At 49.0% G+C, this 20605-nt stretch overlaps 1 protein-coding gene across 7 annotated transcripts in view; it reads left to right on the top strand.

Annotated features, from left to right (window-relative positions):
- The first annotated feature begins 1685 nt into the window (after nt 1-1685).
- ATXN1 (ataxin 1) overlaps nt 1686-20605 on the top strand; it is a 411201-nt gene continuing 392281 nt past the window's right edge. For 5 of the 7 annotated variants that reach the window (XR_006217480.1, XM_042985667.1, XM_042985668.1 and 2 more), the window contains exons 1-2: nt 1686-1894; nt 9829-9943. The gene's annotated coding sequence lies outside the window, so the exon portion shown is untranslated. Of the gene's footprint in view, nt 1895-2882; nt 3164-6934; nt 9128-9828; nt 9944-20605 lie in introns of those variants that run through there. The other 2 variants (XM_042985669.1, XM_042985670.1) reach the window with 2 other exon arrangements.

Here is a 20605-nt window from a genome sequence, read left to right on the forward strand (position 1 = left end):
GTGAACAGTAGTCTTATTTAAATAGCCACGTATATGTGCATGATATTTCAAAATGCGAGAAAAAAATTATTTCCGGGGCTCCACACCTTCCTAGTTGTTAGCAGGCTTATTTTTATTTCTGGAGCACGTTGGCTCTACGATACAGTTGTTTCAAAGCTGACACATTTCTCTGGGTGATTCTGTACCCTGCTTCGGTTGGTGACTAACCGTTAGGTCATAAGTAAACTCAGCCAAAGGTTTCTCAGATACAGCTTACAGTCAATAGTGGTGGCTTGCAGAGAGAAACTTACGTGGAAAGATCGTGTTTCTAGACACTTGGTTCTAAGCACCTGAAAGAGGTCAAATGCTGCCCCGACACCTACTGGTCTTCCAGAATTATCTGCAGCAGGGAGAACGCCGCACCGAGCTCCCTTCCGCGTGGATGTGCCTTCTCTTTCTCCAGGTGCCACACCTGTTGGCAAGGTGCACCCTTCCACGTAAGATTTCCTCCCCAGGATGCTAGCACCCATTGGTGGTACACGCGGAGGGGGCGGGGTGGTGGGCAGTGGAGAACCGCGCTTGAAAATTGAGCGCAGAGGAAGTTCTTCAGCGTGGATTCACCAGAACTGCCATTTGATGCTCGGTTTGCTTTCTGTATCTCCTGCACTGGTTACCTCATTTCCGATTAAATTAATGATCCCGAATTAGCTGCGAGTGGAGCGCGCGGGTCGTCTTCCAAGGCGGGAGCTGGGTACTCCAGTACCCAAGGCAGATTTGCAGACCTGCAGAAAACGAAAAGGAGGTGGCGGGTGGGGGGGGGGGCAGGGAGGGCACCCGCTTTCCCTGGCAGGGAAGGTGACGGTGCACATGCGGGGGAGGGGACCCTTCAAACTTTCCTGAGTTGCACGCCGAGGCAATCCCCGCAGCCCCGTGGTCCTGGTTCCGGAACGAAACCGGCTTGGAGGGCTAACGTGCACGGCGATCCGAGTTAGTCCTCTTGGACGATTCCCGGCGCGCCTGGGACGAAGGGCACGTCGGGATCAGACTCGCCCCCCCCCTCCCATTCCTCCCCCCTGGGGTACTTCGCTGGCTCGGAGCTGAAGCCCGACACCCCTCGGAGAGTCCTCCAGGGCGCCCCGAGTTGCACCCCGCTGTCGCTCGGTCCCCTCCAACTAGGTGCAGGGGCCCGGGGAGGCGCGCGAGGACCGACCGGTCACCGCTAAAATTACCTCATCGCTTCAGCTCCCCGCCCCTTTCCCAAACCTGGAAGAAGCGTCCCCTCCGGCCTGAGTCGCCCCCCCCCCCGCCCCTCTTCCCCTCCCCCCCCAGCTGCCGAGCCGGTTCGGGCCACGCGCCGCCTCCCGGGGGGCCGCGGAGCCCCGGCAGCGCGCAGCCAAGGGTTAAGGGCGCCGGCCGGCCGGCCGCCGCGCCGTGCGCTCTCGGTGCTCCGAGCGGCTCGCCCTGCCGCCCGCCAGAGGGTGCCCCCCCACCCCCAAGTCGGATCCTTGAGCTGCGGCGGCGGCAGCCAACTGCTCCATATTTGGCTTCTATTACACATTTACATACTGGAGCGAGCGAGCGAGCGAGCGCGAGAGAGCGCGAGGGAGGGAGGGCGGACGGGCGGAGGGAGGAGGGAGGGGAGGGGAGCAGGGGGGGGAGGAGGAGGAGGAGGAGGACGAGGAGGAGGAGGACGAGGAGGAGGAGGAGGAGGAGGAGGAGGAGGAGGAGAGAGCAGAGTATACCGCAGACATCATTTCTACTACAGTGGCGGAGCCGTACAGGACCTGTTTCACTGCAGGGGGATCCAAAACGAGCCCCGCGGAGCAGCCACCAGAGCTACAGCAGCCGCAAGACACTGTTTCTCTCCCTCTGCCCCCCCTTCCCCACGCAACCCCAGATCCATTTACACTTTACAGTAAGTGGCTATTTTTTTCTCCTCTGATTCTTTCTCCCCCCTCCCCCATCCCCTTCGCCCCTTATTTAGATTAAAATTTACCCCTACCGCTGCTCTCCCGAGAGGGGCAAAAGCAACAACCAGCAAACAAACCCCAAACCCCAGTCGCCGGCACAGAAAACAGCTGGAAGAGGAGCGAAGGGAAATCGACGCGTCGTGTTGTGTTGTGTGTGTGTGTGTGTGTGTGTGTGTGTGTACATACAACCTTCTCCCGCTCCAGCCTCCCGGGCCGACACCCCCGCTCGGGGCGCAGGGACTGACGGCAGGGGGCTGCCGGGCCGGTGGGCGCCCGCCAGGCGAGGGGGCGCGCCCGGGTTGGGGGTGCGGGCGCGGGCGCGGGCGGGGAGAGCGGCGGCGGCGCCCCGCTCCGGCGGCTGCTGGTCCGGCCGCGAGTGCGGAGAACCGTGTCCCCCTCCCTCGAGGTGGCGTAGGGGTAGTAGGCGGCGGCGGCGGCGGCGGCGGCGGCCGGGGGTCGCGCTGCCCTCCTCTCCCGCCGCACCCTCCCCAGCCCTCTCCCCTCGGAGGGCGGCGGAGCGAGTGGGTCTGCAGGAGGGTTGGGCTCCCCCCTCCCCCGCCGCGGGTGGCCGCCCGGGCCTCGGAGCCCGGGGCGGGGGGGTCTCCCTGGCGGAGGCTGGCCTCGCCGGGTGCGCGGCTACGGGCCGGGACTCTGCGCGCGGCCGGGCGCCGGGCGGTGGGAGCGCGGGGGGCGCGGAGGGGTGGGCGCGGGGGGAAGCCGACGCGCGGGTGCCGGGCGCGCGGCTGGAGTGGCGGCGGCGGCCCTGCTGCCGCCGCCGCCGCCGCCGCCGCCGCCGCCGCCACCGCCGCCCTGTTGGTGCGGCCGCTTCCTGATCATGTGCGGCGGCCGCCGCCCGGAGCCGCGAGCCCGCGAGCGCCCCAGCCCGGAGCCGGCGCCCCCGCCAGCGCCCGCGCGGCAGGAGCGGAGGAGCGGCGGCGGGCGCTGCCCCGCCGGCGCCGGGAGTGAGCGGCTGCGCGGCTGCTGGGAGGGTGAATGAAGCCAGGAGGAGGGGAAGGAGGAGGCGGCGGCGGCGGAGGAGGCGCTGCGGGGATTGGGATGCGCCCTGGAGCCCCGCTGCTCGCTCACTCTGGGCCGGGCCGGAGACTCCGCCACTCCCGCGGCCGCCGCCGCCGCCGCCTCCTACGTGGTTCCAGCGCTGCGAGCAGGCCGGTCCCGCAGGGGGCAGGGAAGGGGCCGGCCGGGCGGAGCGAGAGGTGAGGCGGCGGCGGAGCGCGGCGTGAGTGTGAGTGAGTGAGTGCGTGCGTGTGTGAGTGAGTGTGTGTGTGTGTGTGTGTGTGTGTGTGTGTGTGTGTGTGTCTGTGTGTGTGTGTGTCTGTGTGTGCGTGCGCGCGCGCGGAAGGGGGGCGGCGAGGCCCGTCGCGGTGGGGAGCGGCCCCTCGGCCACTTGGCTGACTCTGCGGCGCCCCGACCCCTCCCCAGCCCTACCCCCACCCCACCCCACCCCACCCCCAGCCCTCAGGCCTCCTTCCTAAACTCCGGGGCTAGTGCTTTCATTTTATTTCCGACCACGTAGGGGGCTGACTGGGAGCGATGGAACAATTCAGGTTTTTCTAGGGAGACTGAGCGAGGACCTTAGTGGGGGGGTGGAAGTAGGGTGGTGGTGGAGATCTTGCCAGAAAGCAAAACAAAACAAACAAAAAAAAAAAATTCAGTGTCCAAGGACCGTGGGGTCCGGTTCAACCCCGTGGCCGTTCTGTTTTGTTTTGCTTTCTTAGTATATAATCCTGCAGATAAGAGGGTAATATAAATACTTCGGGAGATTGAGAAATTGCTGAAGAGTAGTAAGGGCAAAGAAAAAAAAAAAAAAGCCAGTCGGAAGCTGGTTATATAATGCGCGATGTGGCTAACGAGAACGGCAAGCTATTTTTATTTTGTTTACCGTATGCTGTGCAGTAGGGACTCCTCCAAACTGGTGCCGTCCCCGAAGAGATTCTGAGCTTCCCTGTGCGAGCCACAAGATACAATTAGCAAAAATTGGAAGACCCTATTGCGCCCACAGAATAAAAACTACTGGCTTAGAGTGGCATACGCCCTGCACATCCTTTCCTACGTGCACGGGAATGTGTATATGCAAATAAGTTCCTCCTTTGGCAATCTAGTAGTCACATCTCAATGACATTTGTGTTTTGTAATGCAGGCTGTTCTTAATATTTAAACGTTGTCGTTACATATCGTGCAGAGCAGTGGGTAGTTACTTGATGGTTATTTTTAGGCACAGCTCGTTACTTTTCCAACGGTGTTGGTTAAGCCTTTTCTGTTTGGAAGGAGCCCTGCAGTTCCTAGAAGCCCCCGTTAAGCCCACCCTGTGGCGTATTTGTAGTTTGATACTTGGGCTTTTTTTTTTTTTTTTTTTTTTTTTTTTTTTTTTTTTTTTTTTTTTTTTTTTGAGTGTGGCATGAAGCCCATGCTTGAGGAAACCACCCAAGAGAAGGTTGAGAAAATCCTGCACATGAACTCTTGGAAGGGGATTGCACCACAAGAGCTAATGCTGTGGCATTTAATCTCCTCTGATTGCCCTCCAACTGTGCACGCATCAGTCAATATTTTAGCAGCTCCGCAGACAAATGGGCTTGAAAGCCACCTTCTAGGACCTGCAGAGGTTGAAGGGCTCCCCTGAACCTCCCGCCCGCCTGTCTTTCTCATCATGTAGATACGTGTCAGCGGTATAGGTTTTCCCTGCACTTACTCCGGCCCTGATCACTCCTGTAATTAGATCGGGCTGCCATGGCAACAGACAGTGTTCCTCGTCCATTCAGGTGGGTTTGTCTTGTGCCTGGACTATACTCCAAGTGTTTTATGCCCAGTATTTGTGCTGCTCAAGTCAGAGGAGAGGCTTCACTATTTCAGTTGCTGCTGCTTTCAGTCCTTTGGACGGGCGACACTGAATGAGGCTTCTAAGCTACTCAACTTTTATAAAGGAGACCAACAAGCTGTTCTTGCCCGGTGCAGGATGGAAATGCATCTCCCCAGACAGTGAAAGGAACCTGGCACTCCTGCTGATGTTTATTGTGAACAGATCAACAAGTATTTGGTACTTGTGAGAAACCTTCCAGAGTTTCTGAAGCGACATTTCTTTTGCAGTCTGGTGCCTTTGGCCTTGCGGGCCCTTAACCCCTTCAGGTGTGAAAGCACCTACAGGACTGGTTTTCTGAAGGATTTAACTCTGCACAAGTGATTGATTTAGGAAGCATATCCACATGGTCACATTTCAGAACTTTACTGTTAGAAGAGCCATTATAATAACAAGAAATGGTACTGACTGCAGGAGCCATTCTGAATGTATGCATTTTTTTTTTGAATGTATACATTTTTAATTTGGACCTCTTAGCCATCCAGGATCTTTTACATCTGTGAGAGTAAGTTCAAAGGTTTTTCTCCCCGGTGAGAGATGATACAGGCCTGTAGCCAGTAGACTGACCACGGGTGGTGCTTTTGCACAATAAACAGCTTGTACTGTATTTTGAGATATAATTTAATGAGCGTTTAATAATTCAGAGAGCAGTAGTTTACTCTTTGCATTGGGACACTACCTCGTTAAGTCCGCGAGGCAGAGAAAAATAACAGAGAAAAAGGAAAGAAGAGTAGCTTTGGTTGCTGAAGCTTTCTGTTCCTCAGGAAATCCACCTAAGCGGGAGTATTTTAATAACCCTGCTATTTGGAAGAAAAAGTAATTGAGAATAATAGTGTCTTGATTTGGTTGTGATCCTGCCAGTGGGTTTAGAGTTTTACAGCCCCATAGCTAAATTGGTAAACCCTTACTTTCCCCTGGGGTAGGATTCATTCCCCCCGGGGTGGGGGGGGGGGGAGGTTTACGACTCTCTCCCCGTTTAGTGGGTTTATGCCGTGGGTAACTTGATTGTGGCCTGTTCAGATCAAGTGTTGCTGTGGTTAAAAGGAGCTATTTTTTTTCTAGGCTGTAAATAGATGGGAAGCAAGGATAGGAAATAAGGTCCAGAAGTTTGAGTTTTACATGCTTTGGAGGTCCTAGGTTATATTTGCAGCATACAGAAGATCTCTTCACTTGCAGTAAAATGTGAATGCATTTCTGAATGCTAAAATAAGTATGAAAAATGTTGCTTGATTGGGAACTGTGAAAGTCAATATTTTCCTGTCTGGATTTCGTTTTAAGAGGGTTTGGGTAACAGAAGTGATACTTTGTCAGAAATATTATAGCTAGGCTCCCGGGCCTCTGAATTGTCTTTCAGTCTTAAAGAAAGATTCAAGACAAACTCTTTAACCACCAGATTGTATATCAAGTGCCTGTAGATGGCCTTACAGGCCTTACAGGCTGTTACACTGTAACAGCGGCTCATTTTGTTTCCTGTTAGAAGTTAGTCAATAAACATATTTTATTAAAACCCTGAAAATGAGTGTAGGGGTGAATGTTAATTCTTTCAACTACAGTTGTGTGTAGGGAACGACACGGTTTAGACTCTGAACAACTTAAAAATCTTGCATATGTGATGGAGCACAGGGCGAGAGACAGGATATCATTTTTGGGGTGGCCCTAAATAATTTGATTTCCATTGCTTTTTCTTTTCAGAGTTATTCAGTAATTTGAATGATTGGCTTCTGTGAGAGATTCAGATTTGTACAAGCTTAACTGCTTCAAAGAATGGATTTAATTCCGGTCATACTTTCAAGGTTACCAGAAGCAGGCCCTCCTTATTTTGTTAAAAGCATTGAAAATAAATGAATTGTTGAAATCTCAGCAGAGATAATAATTTCTGTCCTAGGGCATTACCCACAGGACTGCTCATTTTTAAGAATGAATTTTGCAGTCCGCAGTTCTGTTCACATTTTAGTTTCATCTAATTCAGTTCAATAAAATGCTCATTCAAAATTTCTTTAAGGGACGATATAATAGTGAGCATGTTGATTGCTGACTTAGAGAATTAAATTTTTTTTAACTTTATTTATTTATTTTGAGAGAGAGGGAGAGAAAGAGAGACAGAGGGAGAGAGCACAAGCAGAGGAGGGGCAGTGAGAGAAGGAGAGAGAGAGAATTCCAAGCAGGCTGTGCACTGACAGTGTGGAGACCGATGCGGGGGTTGAACCCAGGAAGCGTGGGATAATGACATGAGCTGAAACCCGTAGTCCGACCCGTTACCAGCTGAGCCACCCTGGTGCCCCTGGGGAATATTTTTAAATGTTGGCTGAAAGAGTTGTAATTGGATCAGGGTTTTGAAGAAATATGTATAAATGCTTAAAATTGCAGGAGTAAGAAAAAGATTTTAGGTAAATAATCTTTATTTGTGGAGGCAGTTTATAAAATCTTATCCCTGTTTCATAAATGATGTATTGTTGTCTTTATCAGCGTAGTAATATGTTTTGTAATCCTGATAGACATGAACTTGTCAGGCTAGTGTATTATCAATGTTTGTAGTGCAGATTAGCGTCCCAAATGTACTAAAACATGTTTAGAACTATCGCAGACAAAAGAGCGACAAGCATTGTATTTTCTTTGATACGTTCGATGTTAGCAGAAACGTCTCATTGATTTTTCTATAACTTTTAATGCGTATCATTTGCGGAGTAATGAAAATGCAGTGGTAATTGCCATAATGTAAGCAAAAATGCTATATCCTACCTGAAAATGACTTGTCAGAAAATTCATTGTAGTGTAATCAGAATTTGAGACTTAAGGGGGCAGAGGTTCCCCTGATCATGCTCTTTTGATTCAGGCTAAGAGGAACTCTTATTTATTTATATATTATTTCTTCTTTACTATCACATCAGTTTTATTCAGGCCGTCTTTCTTAGCAGTCTTCCGCTATTCGTGGAACTGTGCTAGGTGGTTCTGCTGTGCTTTTAAAATACGAAGTGTTCTATTTTTAGTGTGTGTGTTGGAGAAAACGTGCTATAGGTTATTTCTTTCTTTATTATTTTTTTGTATTTTGTTTGTATGTTTTTGCAGTGAATGCACTCTGCCTTGCTGTTGTTCTTGTGTTTCTTCCCTCTGAGGGAACAGCAAGTCATGTTAACTCTGTTAGCTACTCTAACTGGTGCAGCACCACAAATACTTGGGAAAGAAGTAGGCATACCAGTGTGAGGGTAAATTAATATTTTACAGCCTTTGCATCATGTTTGACTGTTCTGTGCACTTCAGCAGAATAGGAGGAGACTGTAATTTGGACTCTATAAAACCTTATCTGCCGGGTGATATGTAAATAGGACTGTGTGCACACACAGATACACCAGCAAACACTCACTGTTAGCTCATCAAGCGAGTGCTCTCTGCAAATCCACGGTGCCTGCGTCTTGCTCAGAAATGATTATCCAGTAGGTTGATGCTTCATTTGAGAGGTTACTAGAAAGAAACAAGAAAGCAGGTACTGTGTAAGAGGAAATCGAATTTGGTGAGCTTCTCTTGAACTTGGCCACCATTTCTATGTGTCACGCAGCAGGCTTCTTGGTGGAGGGACAGACTTAGTGGAGTCTTGTAAGGATTTCAAAGATACTGGAATCTAGAACAGCTTACCTACTTTCTCGGCACTCACGGATTACGTGTGGAGAGACCAATGGCTAGAAAACTTCTTTTGCATTATCAGTCCCGGGCATGCAATAGACGCTTAAATAAATACTTGGTGAACGGCCTGGTTAGAAGGAAGAACGCTTTGGCTACTGTTCATTACTTTGAAACGTGTTGGAAAGTGATCGAGATTAGTTTCCTTTCCAGCTGGGCCGCCCTCTTAAAAATAGTGAGTGTGTGTGGATGAGAATAGTCATGGCTACCGAGATGTGTTGCCATCCAAGGATAATTGGCTCATTTACCTGTTTACGGATTATTCACGTTGGAGATCGTATTCATAACTCCAGAATAGTTTCTTTCTGACATCCAATATAATCCTGGGCTTTCTCCCTACTTCTGTTACCTGGCGTGGGCTTAGGAAACCCAAACTAAATTTAAAATTAGCCCAAACAGCTAATCAGAGAGGGAAAGTCTGCCCAGCAATGACCAGTTTGGGGGTTAGTTTACAACTGTGCTACTGATTCTTTCTACTTAATGTGGACCGTTGGGGATGATCAGTGTTTGAAAACAGTATTTTCATAGGGCTGCAAACTCTGTGAGCAGATCAAGTCCTCAACTTCTTCCGTTTCTATGCTTAGGTCTTTACCTCACAAAAACTACAAGCACCAGGCTCCCTGATGGAAAGGTATATGGAAGATTCATTCATTCTTTCATTCATCCATTCACACATTCACTCATTCATTACACGGTGGATTAATTTTTACTTAACCATGTGCCAGGCATTGTGGCAACGTGAAAATGGAATAGACCTATAGTCATTAAGTAAATAATTTCAAGTTCAGCGGAAAGTCTCGCGGAACACGTGCATACTTGTACAGTGTTTTCTGCACTTGATACATTTTTCTATCCCATTAGACCAGTATGCTGATAACTGTGCTGTCCCATGACTGTCCTTCTAATTGCATGTTGATAGTAATATATGTCATATTAAAATTAGACTTTGGCTCGATTACTATTCAATTCATGCCCATTTCACCAGTTATCGCTGTGATGACCAGCATGTGTTTATCAGATGATTGGTTAGGATCATTAGAGAAGAGAATGCCAGTTCGTGGCTCAAATGGGGCGACCAAGCTCTTAATTTGATTGAAGGGATGACCTTTTTGTGGGTTGGCCTCCCTCCGAGCCCTGTTGGATAAAACCAGACCTGCCGTTCGGACTGGCTGGTAACCGTAGTTTCCATAACACGAAAATGCAAACATTTGATGTCCTTGAGGGTCTGGGTTTCGGTGTACAGACAGTTTAAAGTGGAACTGTTTTTTTTGAAGCCGTCTGTTCTGCTTTTCATTGTGGATTTCTTCTCCCGCACCCCCTCGACCACCGCAGGAGCATCGTGCAGAAAGTCGCCAGGCCGGTCGGTGCAAGCTGGGGATCTGTGTGTCATCCTCGTAAGACCGTCTCCTGCTCCACGGCCACTCAAGGGAAGTGCATCCCATGTCAGGTGAGAGTTTTTGCTACGCTCATCTAGGTACCATCTGAGGATAAGGTCTGACCCGGAAAGTCACCTCGTACCCACGCTTTTGCACGCTGTAGACTGTTTGCCGTAACTGCCTTTGCACACTAGATCCAGAGGGAGGTTGAGAAATTGCCACGAGAGTTTTTAAAAACTTGGCTTCAATATCTCTCCTGTTGGTTTAATTTATGTGGTTCCTGAAGAAGTCCACATTTGACTTGGAGCTGGTTGACCGTTGTGTGGTAGGCTTGAGTCCCATCGTCTTTGTCGTCCCCTTTACATAATGTGATGAGACTGTTTTTCTACCCAACTGTTACCTTAAGTCACGGTTTTTGTGGTACAGCGATTCAGGTGTGGGGAGACAGAGGCCCATTTGTTCAGCGGCAGCCAGGATTTGTCGAATCTTGAATTTCTTTGTGTCTGTTTGGATTTTACAACTTCCTGATTGCCTCACGTACAGTAAATTTTTCTGGCCTGGAGAGTCATGCCGACACAGGGTGTAAACAGCGTTGATGACTCATGGTTCTGTATTGAAGAGAGGACAAGAGGATCCTGCCTAAACAAAATCGGGAGACGTGGAAGTTAGACAGAAGTTGGGGCAAGAGGGCTTTGAGAGCACTGGTGGCTGCAACCAAAGGAGATTAGGACATAGATCTCGTCTTTCTGTTTACTTTGGGAACGCTCCTGCTGGACTCTTTCAGAGGTTCCCAAGCCTGGCTGGGCAGTGGAATCACCTGGAGTGTTTAAAAAGAGGGGGGAAAAAGGATTGGGGCTCCACCTCCTGAATCCGAATGAACCTTAATGGTCTCTCGGAATCGTAGTGACGCTCTGCATGTTTGAGAACTTCTGGACGAGGTGGTCTCTGGGCAGCTCTTCCCGGTCACGTGCCATTTGCTTACCAGGCAGGACGCGGGTCTGTTGTTCCTATATACCTCACGTATCCAAATCTGGATGTGCAACTGATTTGTTAGGAGGCGGATATTTGCTTTACCAAAATGTCCATTTTAAAAATGATTCACCAGGAGCACCTGGGTGGCTTTGTCGGTTAAGTGCCCGACTTGGGCTCAGGTCATGATCTCACGGTTTGTGAGGTCGAGCCCCGCGTCGAGCTCTGTGCTGACAGCTCGGAGCCCGGAGCCTGCTTCAGACTCTGTGTCTCCCTCTCTCTCTGCCCCTTCCCTGCTCACGCACTCTGTCTCTCTCTCTCTCTCTCTCTCTGTCTGTCTCAAAAATAAATAAACGTTAAAAATAATTAGAAAAGAAAATGATTCACCAGCTTTCTTTAAATAAAGAGCTCCCCCCTCTACACCTAAGATCCAGTTTTTAAGCTGCGGATAAATTTCGTGGCATCTGGGATAAGAGCACCGGCTCCAGAAGCAGCCTGCCTGCCTGCCTGTGGAACTGCCATTGTGTCCTGGAAAGCCCTAGAACCTTTCTGTGCCTCAGTGTCTTCGTGTATAAGGTGGAGATAAGATTAGAACTGTTTTCTAGGGCTGCTGTAAGAATGGAATGAAATACGCATTTGCTGGGTAGGATAGTGCGTAGCTTATGGTTTGTGATCTGTGAACCTAAGTTATCTTTGCATACGTGCTGCCGAAGCGAGCTCTGCACATAAGTTTTATCTTTGTGATCCTGTAACTTTTGTCTCGACAGGATGATTGTAATGTTCTTGTTTTCTGATGGTTGCTCCTGGACCGTACATGACTAGGAACAAGTAAATACACTTGTACCTTGATCTTTGGACCAACGCTGTAGACATTTGCAGCTTTGCAAAGCAAACGAGCCTTTTATTTATTTTTCTGAATTTTGTGTCAGCCCCACCCTGTTGCTGCAATAGAATGCACACGTATTGTTTTTATACTGTCGCAGGGTGAACTGAGAAGTTGCATGCACAGATGAAGTGATTTGTGGTCTGAGTAAAAATGAACGAAAACCTGAGTCGCAGAAAGGGTCGTCAGTAAGGTCCTCTTGGGGGATGGGGCAGAAGGAGGGAGGCAGTTATCCCAAACACTGTATCCTTGAGAAATATGAACGGGGTCCTTTACATTTTATTGGCTGCGGTCCAGGGAGGGGTTGTTTCAAAGGAAATAGAATAATAGAATACCCGCCCCCCCCCACCCCAGAGTTATGTGCAAAGCTAAGCCTCTTAAGGTCTGCAAGTGTCAGCTGTATGGAAAGGGGTGAGATGCCTCACCACTGCTTTATCTCTTTGGGGTATTATCATTTGATATGCTAGGCAGAGAATCCTCACCTTCAAGTTTTGGGGAGAAGTAGTTTGATTGCATACGTGGTTAAAACACACGCACATTTTTTTTTTTAATGTGCGATGTCTACAAGAGAATTTTATTGTGGAAAAAAAAAAACGGGCATCAGAAAGTCCCAGCTCTTGGTCAGTATGTGCAGCTGAGAAGACACCGAGGTTTTTATAGCATATTAAGCAAGTCCAAGTGTCTTATGAATACGTATTGTATTACCAACATAGTGCAGAGTCACCTTGAGTTTTAAGCGGCTGACATTTTCTGTGATTGCATTGAAAGGAAGCTTAGAAGCATTATCTAAACATTTTGCATAAAAAACGGCCCCTTTATAATCCTCACAATTGATGGCTGAACCCAAGAAGGGGCACAGGACCATTCGTGCGGTATTCTGTTATATTCATTAAGTTGTTTTTGTTTTTTAATTAAAACCTAGGCTGCAAGTATTTCTGGTTCTGCTTCCTTTGTGCATGTGATACAGCTGGTTATGACCTCGCTGGTTCCCAGGCGCTCTCTGTGTAAAGAAATGATTCATTCATTCATTCACTGCATCTTTTTTTAAACTACTACCCGGTGCTGCGGGAATGAAAACGAGTAAGAGCTTCCAGAACGAGGCTGCCTTCTTCGGGGTCAGGTAGGGGCGAGGAGAAATGCCCGGCAAGACCTAATGAAAGCAGAATGGGGTGTCTTGCCCTTAACCGGGGTTACGTGCTGATATGGAAGGAGTTCACAGTGACGCCGAGTGGGCTGGCGAGGAAAGACCGGGAGGAGGAGGGCTCGTCGGAGTTCAGCTCTTGAAGGCTGGCCAGCATTTCTGTGGGGAGAGGCGGCTGGAGCAGGGGAAGACCCGTGCAAGTGCCTGGGACGTCACTGACGAGGCCATTCTGGCCGAAGCACAGGTGCAGGGGGGGGCGTCTGCGTTGTAGACAGGGCGGGGGTAAAATTGCCGGGAGAAGTCAGGTCTGGAGAGAAGCTTGGAGGAGCCGCAGAGCTGACTTTGCGATCGGGAGTTCTTGCGCCCGCAGGAAGTTCGCCGGGCGGGAAGCGAGGAGGACCGTGTTTCGGGGCTGCCGTCAGCAGGCGTGAAGTGCACGTGGGAAGAGGCGGGAGGCAGCGGCACGTGGGTGCAGCACGGCCTTCGGGTGCTTGGCCTTGAAACCCGAGGGGAAGGGAAGGCTGGTGACAGGCTGCAGGGCGCCTGGGGGGATAACGGGGTCCTCTCCCTGGAATCTCAGACGCCTTGCCGAGGACTGAACTGCAGCTCAATGAAACCATGTTCAAACCTTTCTTCCTTTAAGACCGGAAGGAAGGAAGGAAGGAAGGAAGGAAGGAAGGGGAGGGAGGGAAGGAAAGGAAGGGAAGGGAGGGAAAGAAGGAAGGAAGGAAGGAAGGAAGGAAGGAAGGAAGGGGAGGGAGGGAAGGAAAGGAAGGGGAGGGAGGGAAAGAAGGAAGGAAGGAAGGAAGGAAGGAAGGAAGGAGGGAAGGGGAGGGAGGGAAGGAAAGGAAGGGGAGGGAGGGAAGGAAAGGAAGGGAAGGGAGGGAAAGAAGGAAGGAAGGAAAGAAAGAGGGAAGGAAGAAAGGGAAGAAAGAAAGAGAGAGAAACCTGAGCTAATTTTAGCTAAATCTAATGTGTGTATGACAATGAATGCCGCTTTTGAAATTCAGTGCACGCGGCATCTCTTTTCATTTACACAAACGACCCTTCTATTTTCCTCTAAACAGTTTTATTAAGATTTTCAGTGAAGCCCTGTACGTACTGAGAACAATTCCAGCGTTTCTTTTGATCTTTCCCACTGTCGATTTATTTATTCATCTCCTGTGATAGGCGGAAACCACACTGCTCCATCCACCCAGCTCTGGAGCACTTGTTCACCCGTGGAAAGTCATCTACTGTACTTTGTTTGATAAATCACGTTAATATGGGTGTGTTTTGTAACTTTCAAGGCTTTCCGGGAGGCTTTATGTGGACTCTTCTAAATGTGAGACACACACGCACGCACGCACGCACGCACGCAAGGCACAGCTTTCTGAGCAATTTGGCTTCCCATTTATACGTTATAGAAAATGAAGAAAGACAGAGCAAGTGAGCTTTGACTCCGGGATGAAAAGATGCTAAGAAGACATGGCTGGAGATGATCTGGTTGCAGTTCTGTTAGTGGGCAGTCGGTTTTAATATAATTAGAGAAGACTAGAGGATCATTCAAGATGTTTTTCTTTGACCTGAGTTATTTAGATGGGTTGTCTCTATTCCCCAGACTAGCTCACAATGAGGCAGTGAGTTTCCTACCTTCCATAAAAGACAAGAAGGTTAGGACAGGAGTGAGAGGGCTGGAGAAAACCACTTCAGGGGCAGATCATTCTGTCTGCACATCTTTAATGAGCATCTAATATGTGACAGGCATTATGCCAGCTGGGCTCTGAAAGAAATATAGAGATGCTGAGCCGTTCCCACTTACTGTGTATTAACTCATCTCATCCTTACTGCAGTCCTTGGAGGTAGGTACTGTTATTATCCATTACGTGAATGAGGAAATCAAGGCACCGAGAGGAGAAGTAACCTGCCCAGGGTTGATTAGCTGTTAAGTGGTGAAGTCATGCTTGGATTCCACCCTGTACTCTTCTTTTTTTGTTTGTTTTTAAGTTTATTGATTTATTTTGAGACAGCGCAAGCCGGGGAGTGCGACAGAGATAGAGGGAGAGAGGGCGGGGGAGGGAGAGACTATCCTAAGCAGACTGCTTGCTGTTAGCACAGAGCCCAATGCAGGGCTCGATCCCACGAACTGTGAGATCATGACCTGAACTGAGATCAAGAGTCCGATGCTTAACCGACTGAGCCACCCAGGCGCCCCCCACCCTGTACTCTTAACTGCAGCCATGCATTGACTCTTAAGCCCTGAGCCCTGTGTGTAAAAGAAGCTTACAGTTGAGTCTAGAAGGGAGGGCGTCTCTTTAATATTTAAAAAATCACGATAGGGCTGTAGCATCTTCCGTGAGGTCCAGGTCAGGGAAGGGTTCCTGCGTGCTGAGCCTTCCATTTGGATGTTTGGATGCTGGCCTGTCAGCTCAGTGTTGCCCCCAGGCCATCCTGGAGGTGTTACCGTGTTTTTTTTTCACTCGTCCTCATACCTCCCTGAAGTTCCTACGCACTTTGAATAATTATTAATTGAAAAGAGCGATGGCAGTGGCACCAGGCTTATCTGTGTCGCAGGGGATTGGCTTGAGCTGGGCTTCAAATGCGGTTCAGCGTCAAGAGTCCCAGTGAGACGATGAACTTTTGACTCTTCCAAAAGCTTCCCTGGGTCATGGCTCAGCTTGCAAGATTTGGCAGATACAAAGTATTCATCTCTGCAGTTTGCTAGGTGGTGGGCTGGCACTGGATGTAAGCTCTAAGAGCAAAACGGGCGGTGAAAGGAGGTCATGCTTTCGTCCGGGTGGCCGTCAGGAAGCCCCGGGTCTCCTGTCCCCTCCTGTCCGCGCCCCTCCCAATCTCTCATTTTTTTCTCCTCATCTGGACAGGTGGATGAATCTTAACCGACCCACGTCAGAAGGATAGAGAAAGGATAAAGATCACTTTTGTCTTAGCCCGCTTAGGGGAGACCGGTCTGTCTTTCTTACGTTGAATGAAAATTACAGGACTTAAAAAAAAAAAAAATGCCTTGAGAGGCAACGTCTCTCGCTTTATAGATGCACGGAACGCAGAGGACTTGGGATTTACTATCCGTGCACTCGCCTGGCAGCCCCAGCCCACATCCCAGCTGTAATCATACGTGATGCATTTTTATTTACAGATTAGGAGGCTCTGACGCTGACATATGACTAACCGAGAAGCTCCTCCCTCCAGCACTAGTATGTCATCTGCTTCAGAGAACTAATTGCTTGGCAATTCCCCTTTGGTAATTCCCTCTTTATTTTCTGATGAGTTACTTAACAGTGATGGGCTTGTAGAGCAGAGCGTGGAGTTTAATGTGTGCTCCAGAAACTCCACTGTAGGCCTGGGGGATATGTTTTTTGAATTCTGTTTAGCTTTGCGGAAGGAACACTGAAACCATTATATGGCCTGTTAATATTTCACTCAATACGAGGTTAAGACGCCGAGCGGTGTGCAATTTTCCAAAAGAAATCAAAACCAGGCCCCTTTTCAAAATGTGCCCCTGTGCGTTTGAAAATTATTAAAAAGGAACTTAATATTTACAGAATGCTTAATGCTCTTTCAAAAATGTGATTTGAAATGGAATGGCTTTCCAGTCTAAGGCAGGGTGCGTGTGGTACGGGGAAAGGCAGAAGGACCGCTAGTTTGGGGACCGAGTTGCCGCCGTTTCCTGACCTGCCCCAAGGTGACTTGGGATGCTCAATCTACCTTGCTGGGCCTCAGTTTCCCCATCTGCAGTAAACAGGGCGGTGAACAACCTGATGGCTCAGGTCCCTTCTCTAACGCTGGGCAGTTCCCCGCATAGATTTTATTGTAATTCTTCCTCTTGGCTCCCCTAAGACCTTTGCTCTGTCAAACATCGTTTGCTGTTGTTTGACGTTGTTAGGTTTCGGATTTAATTAGAATTTACATCTTTAGCGATTATCGTGTCATTATTTATAGAATGAGTCATACGTGGTGCCTACAACCATTTGTCACCCTATCTATGTTGGTTTCATACCTTGATACTTCCTCTGTTCCTTTTTACTGTTCTTGCTTCCCCGCTTCTGGAGTGGGGGCTGCGTTGTAAGCGGAAAGAAACTTTCAGCTGATTGTGGAATTGGTTTCTGCAGGCAGAGCGCAGAAAACTCTGCTCTCTCTGCAGTAATGTCAAGGGTCATAGTCTGCTCTTAATTTGCAAGTAGAACTCCTTTTGATGTCATTTGGTTTTTACCTGCACGTGCAGGCTTGTGTCTGAAGGTAATTCCTTTTCTGTTCTGCATCAGCTTTCCCAATCAGTGTGGGCCGCATTACCTTATCTTACTGGTTAATTTATAAGCAGTTCATAGGATACCTCTGGATTCGTTACAGTTTAACCAGTTTCTTTAGGCCGCTAGAACAAAGAGAAGAGGGGACACAGCAGAGTCTTCCCTACTTTTGTTTGTTACGCAGGCAGAGAGGCAGGGAAGAAAAGAGTTCTTAGGGTGGTTGCAAGCGAGGGCTTTGGAAAAAGGGAGGTTGAGATTTGAGTTCGGGCTCTGGCTCCTTAGGTGTGGGGGCCAGGCCACATTGCTTAAATCTGTGATCCTCAGTGCCCTCATCTGTAAAATGGGCATGTAAGACGTTGCCATCTATCTTACAGGATTGTTGGAAGGATCCAATGAGCATTTTCCCACATATATTGCATATGGTAGCATCTCAATGCATAATGAAAAGAAAGAAGAGGAAGGCATAGAATTTAATAACTGGGGGGTGGGGGTGGAATGAGAGCAAAGGGAAGAGCTGTGTGTTTGGAGGTACTCGGATTAGCAGGAGTCCCTCCGAGCCCCCTCGTGGTCAGGATTTGAATCCCACACAGGCCTTTAAAACTTGGGAAGGTCTGAGTACCCCATTTCGGGCAGATGTTCCCCACGGTTTGATCTGCTCCACAGAAGAGGGTGTTTGCTCCTTCGTGATTATTGATAGAAATACTACGTTTTAAACATCCATTGCCTATATACGTCGGACCAATAAAAGAAAACCAATAAAAGCAAAAGTTCCCTTTTATCCCACCAGTTCATAAATCATCCCCACCTCAACGTGTTGTTTTCTCGTTCTGGATTATATTTAACACATAACTTTTCTCAGCTTTGCTTTTGTTTTCATTTAGCGTAAACATTCTCATTCGTATCCTACACTTTGCAACGATCCCTGGCAAGGGTCGTGTGCTACTCTGTCAAATTGTTTTATCTTAATTGAAGTTCCATATTACGTGTGGACATTCGCCTTGTTTCTAGTTATTTACTGTTATAAAGCAGCTGTGCATATCTTTGTACACATACGTTGTTACTTGGGATGCAGTCACATCAGAAGGTAAACTACCTTCGTTGGGGGGAGAGGCTCTGCGTTGCTTTCTAGAAGGCCTGGACCAGTATGCATTGTTACTAACGATACAGGAATGTGTTTTGCTCCAATTTCATTTTCTGTGGGACCTGCTCTTTTTTGGATACTTCAGCAGCCTTCTTGGTTTTGAACTTTGTATTCCTTCGGTCCCTCTCAGAGATAGCATGTTTCTTTACTCATTTCCATATATGTTAATTTACTAATTTCCTTTTACACAGTTAACCAGTGGAAGTCTTGGTGTTTTCTTTCTTTCTCTTTTTTTTTTTTTTTTTAACGTTTATTTATTTTTGAGACAGAGAGAGACAGAGCATGAACGGGGGAGGGGCAGAGAGAGAGGGAGACACAGAATCGGAAACAGGCTCCAGGCTCCGAGCCGTCAGCACAGAGCCCGACGCGGGGCTCGAACTCGCGGACCGCGAGATCGTGACCTGAGCTGAAGTCGGACGCCCGACCGACTGAGCCACCCAGGCGCCCCAGTCTTGGTGTTTTCTAATCTGTGTATGAACTCTTCATGTGTTGTAGATGTCGGTCCTTCCTCTGTGGCCATCTTCACAGTCTGCTTTTCTTTTCCTTCCATCGAATTGCTTTTCTTTGTGTGGAAGTTCAAGTTTTTATATGACATCTCTTGTCTCTTCTGTGATCGTACCCGGGGCCACCTGGAAGGGGAGCTCATGTTGTGCACCGGCAGGCCAGCGGCACTGCTGGGAACTGTGCTTTTGCTTATTTGGCCTACAGGCCCCCATGCTGAGGAGGGGGCTCATTGGTTGGAGGGCTGATTTTCGTCCACGTGAGACTAGAGAGGCTCCCTGCTACCCTGCTTCCTTCCTGTTTCCACTCTTCCCTGGAGAGAGCTCTTGGGGCAGGTGGCTGCAAATGGTTTTCTGGGTATCGAGCTTTGGGAAGTCTGGTCTCAAGGTCTGAACTTGGGCTAGTGGCTCGGCAGGGATGTGATATATGCCCTGCGTGGCCTCTCTGGATGTCCTCTTGTGCTGATCCAACCCATTTTCCTCTCTGGAGCCAAGATGCACATTTCTCCCAACTGGAGGTCTGTTTGCATCTGTTTTCCTTCTCTCCTCCCTGGTTGTTCGTGGTGCTCGGGATGAGTCCAGAGCCTGTAGCCTGGCGCTGCAAGCTGGGGGACCTCGCTCGTCTCTAGCCCCCACGTCTGCTGCCCCCATTCACTTCTTTTTAGTCCCACAGCATTGCTTGCCTAGAAGCACCTTTCTCTCCTGTGTCCCAGCTTTTAGTCATGCTGCCCCCTTCCTTGACATCTGCCTGCTCACTCCTGTCTTTCTGGCTAAGTTCCCCTAATTCCTAAGTCTCAACCGAGTCTTTTCCCCAGGGAGCCCTGGGACTAGGTTATGTGCTGACAATCTGGGCTCCCAGCACCCTGTTCTCCCAGCCCTTTCATAACACTTTGTCCTCCTCTTTCCCAGCTCGGTGACAGCCAGGACCCCCCCCCCCCCCACTGCCAATTCTTGGCATTTGGGATCTCGCAGGCCTGCAATGAATATATAAGCATTTCCCCTATAATGTGGGTTTCTCGGATCCAAACTGGATGTGATTCCATCTATTAAGATATACCATGACTTATCCGTGGAACCAGCATGGAGTCTAGAGGACAAAGTTGTGGACAGAGTTTGCTGGAGTGGCTCTGTCCATCGCAGCAAGGGATGATAAAGGTGACAAAAACGTGTAAGAAGGCTGTGTGTGCTAAGGAGAAAGAAAGAATTAAGAAAGGCCGGATGATGACTTTTCCAGAACAAAAACTATGTGGAATAGAAGGCTGGATTGGCTCAGTGTATCTAAATTTCATCGTACTACACAGATCACCACACAAAACGCTATTATTATTGAAAATCAACGTAGGCAAAAATTGCTTTGTTTTTTAACGTCTAAAACTGTCTTTCTTTGTATTGAAAAAATTCCTATTGAATTTCGATGATGTAAGGATTCTTAGAAACACAGCTAGCGGGTGTTGAATGAATGAATGAATTTGAGATTTGCCTCCCTAACACCCGTTCTCTGGCCTCAAGTCCTCTTGTGACCCCAGTCTCCCAACTCAGGTGGAAGCTCCTGGGGAGGAGATGATTTTGCCTGGAAGAGAGTGGTTCTGGAATCCTAAACAAGGTTGGTCAAATTGAGGTAGACCACCACACGGATTGGGGAACCCCGTACCCTCTGTGTAACCCACCCGTGATGGGGTTGGAGAGCAGTCTGCCCATGGTATCTGTGCCCCTTTGAGTTGGCTGGCCAGATGGCCATCGCCTCCTCCCTCTTGCGTACGAGCTCATCCAGAAGTTGCCTGCTGGTGGTGGGTGAGGCCACCCTTCCTGGGTAGAAGGTCATTTGTGGTCATTGATGTGTGGGACTGTATACTTCTGA

The sequence above is a fragment of the Panthera tigris genome, chromosome B2 (assembly GCF_018350195.1).
Source record: "Panthera tigris isolate Pti1 chromosome B2, P.tigris_Pti1_mat1.1, whole genome shotgun sequence".
NCBI lineage: Eukaryota > Metazoa > Chordata > Mammalia > Carnivora > Felidae > Panthera > Panthera tigris.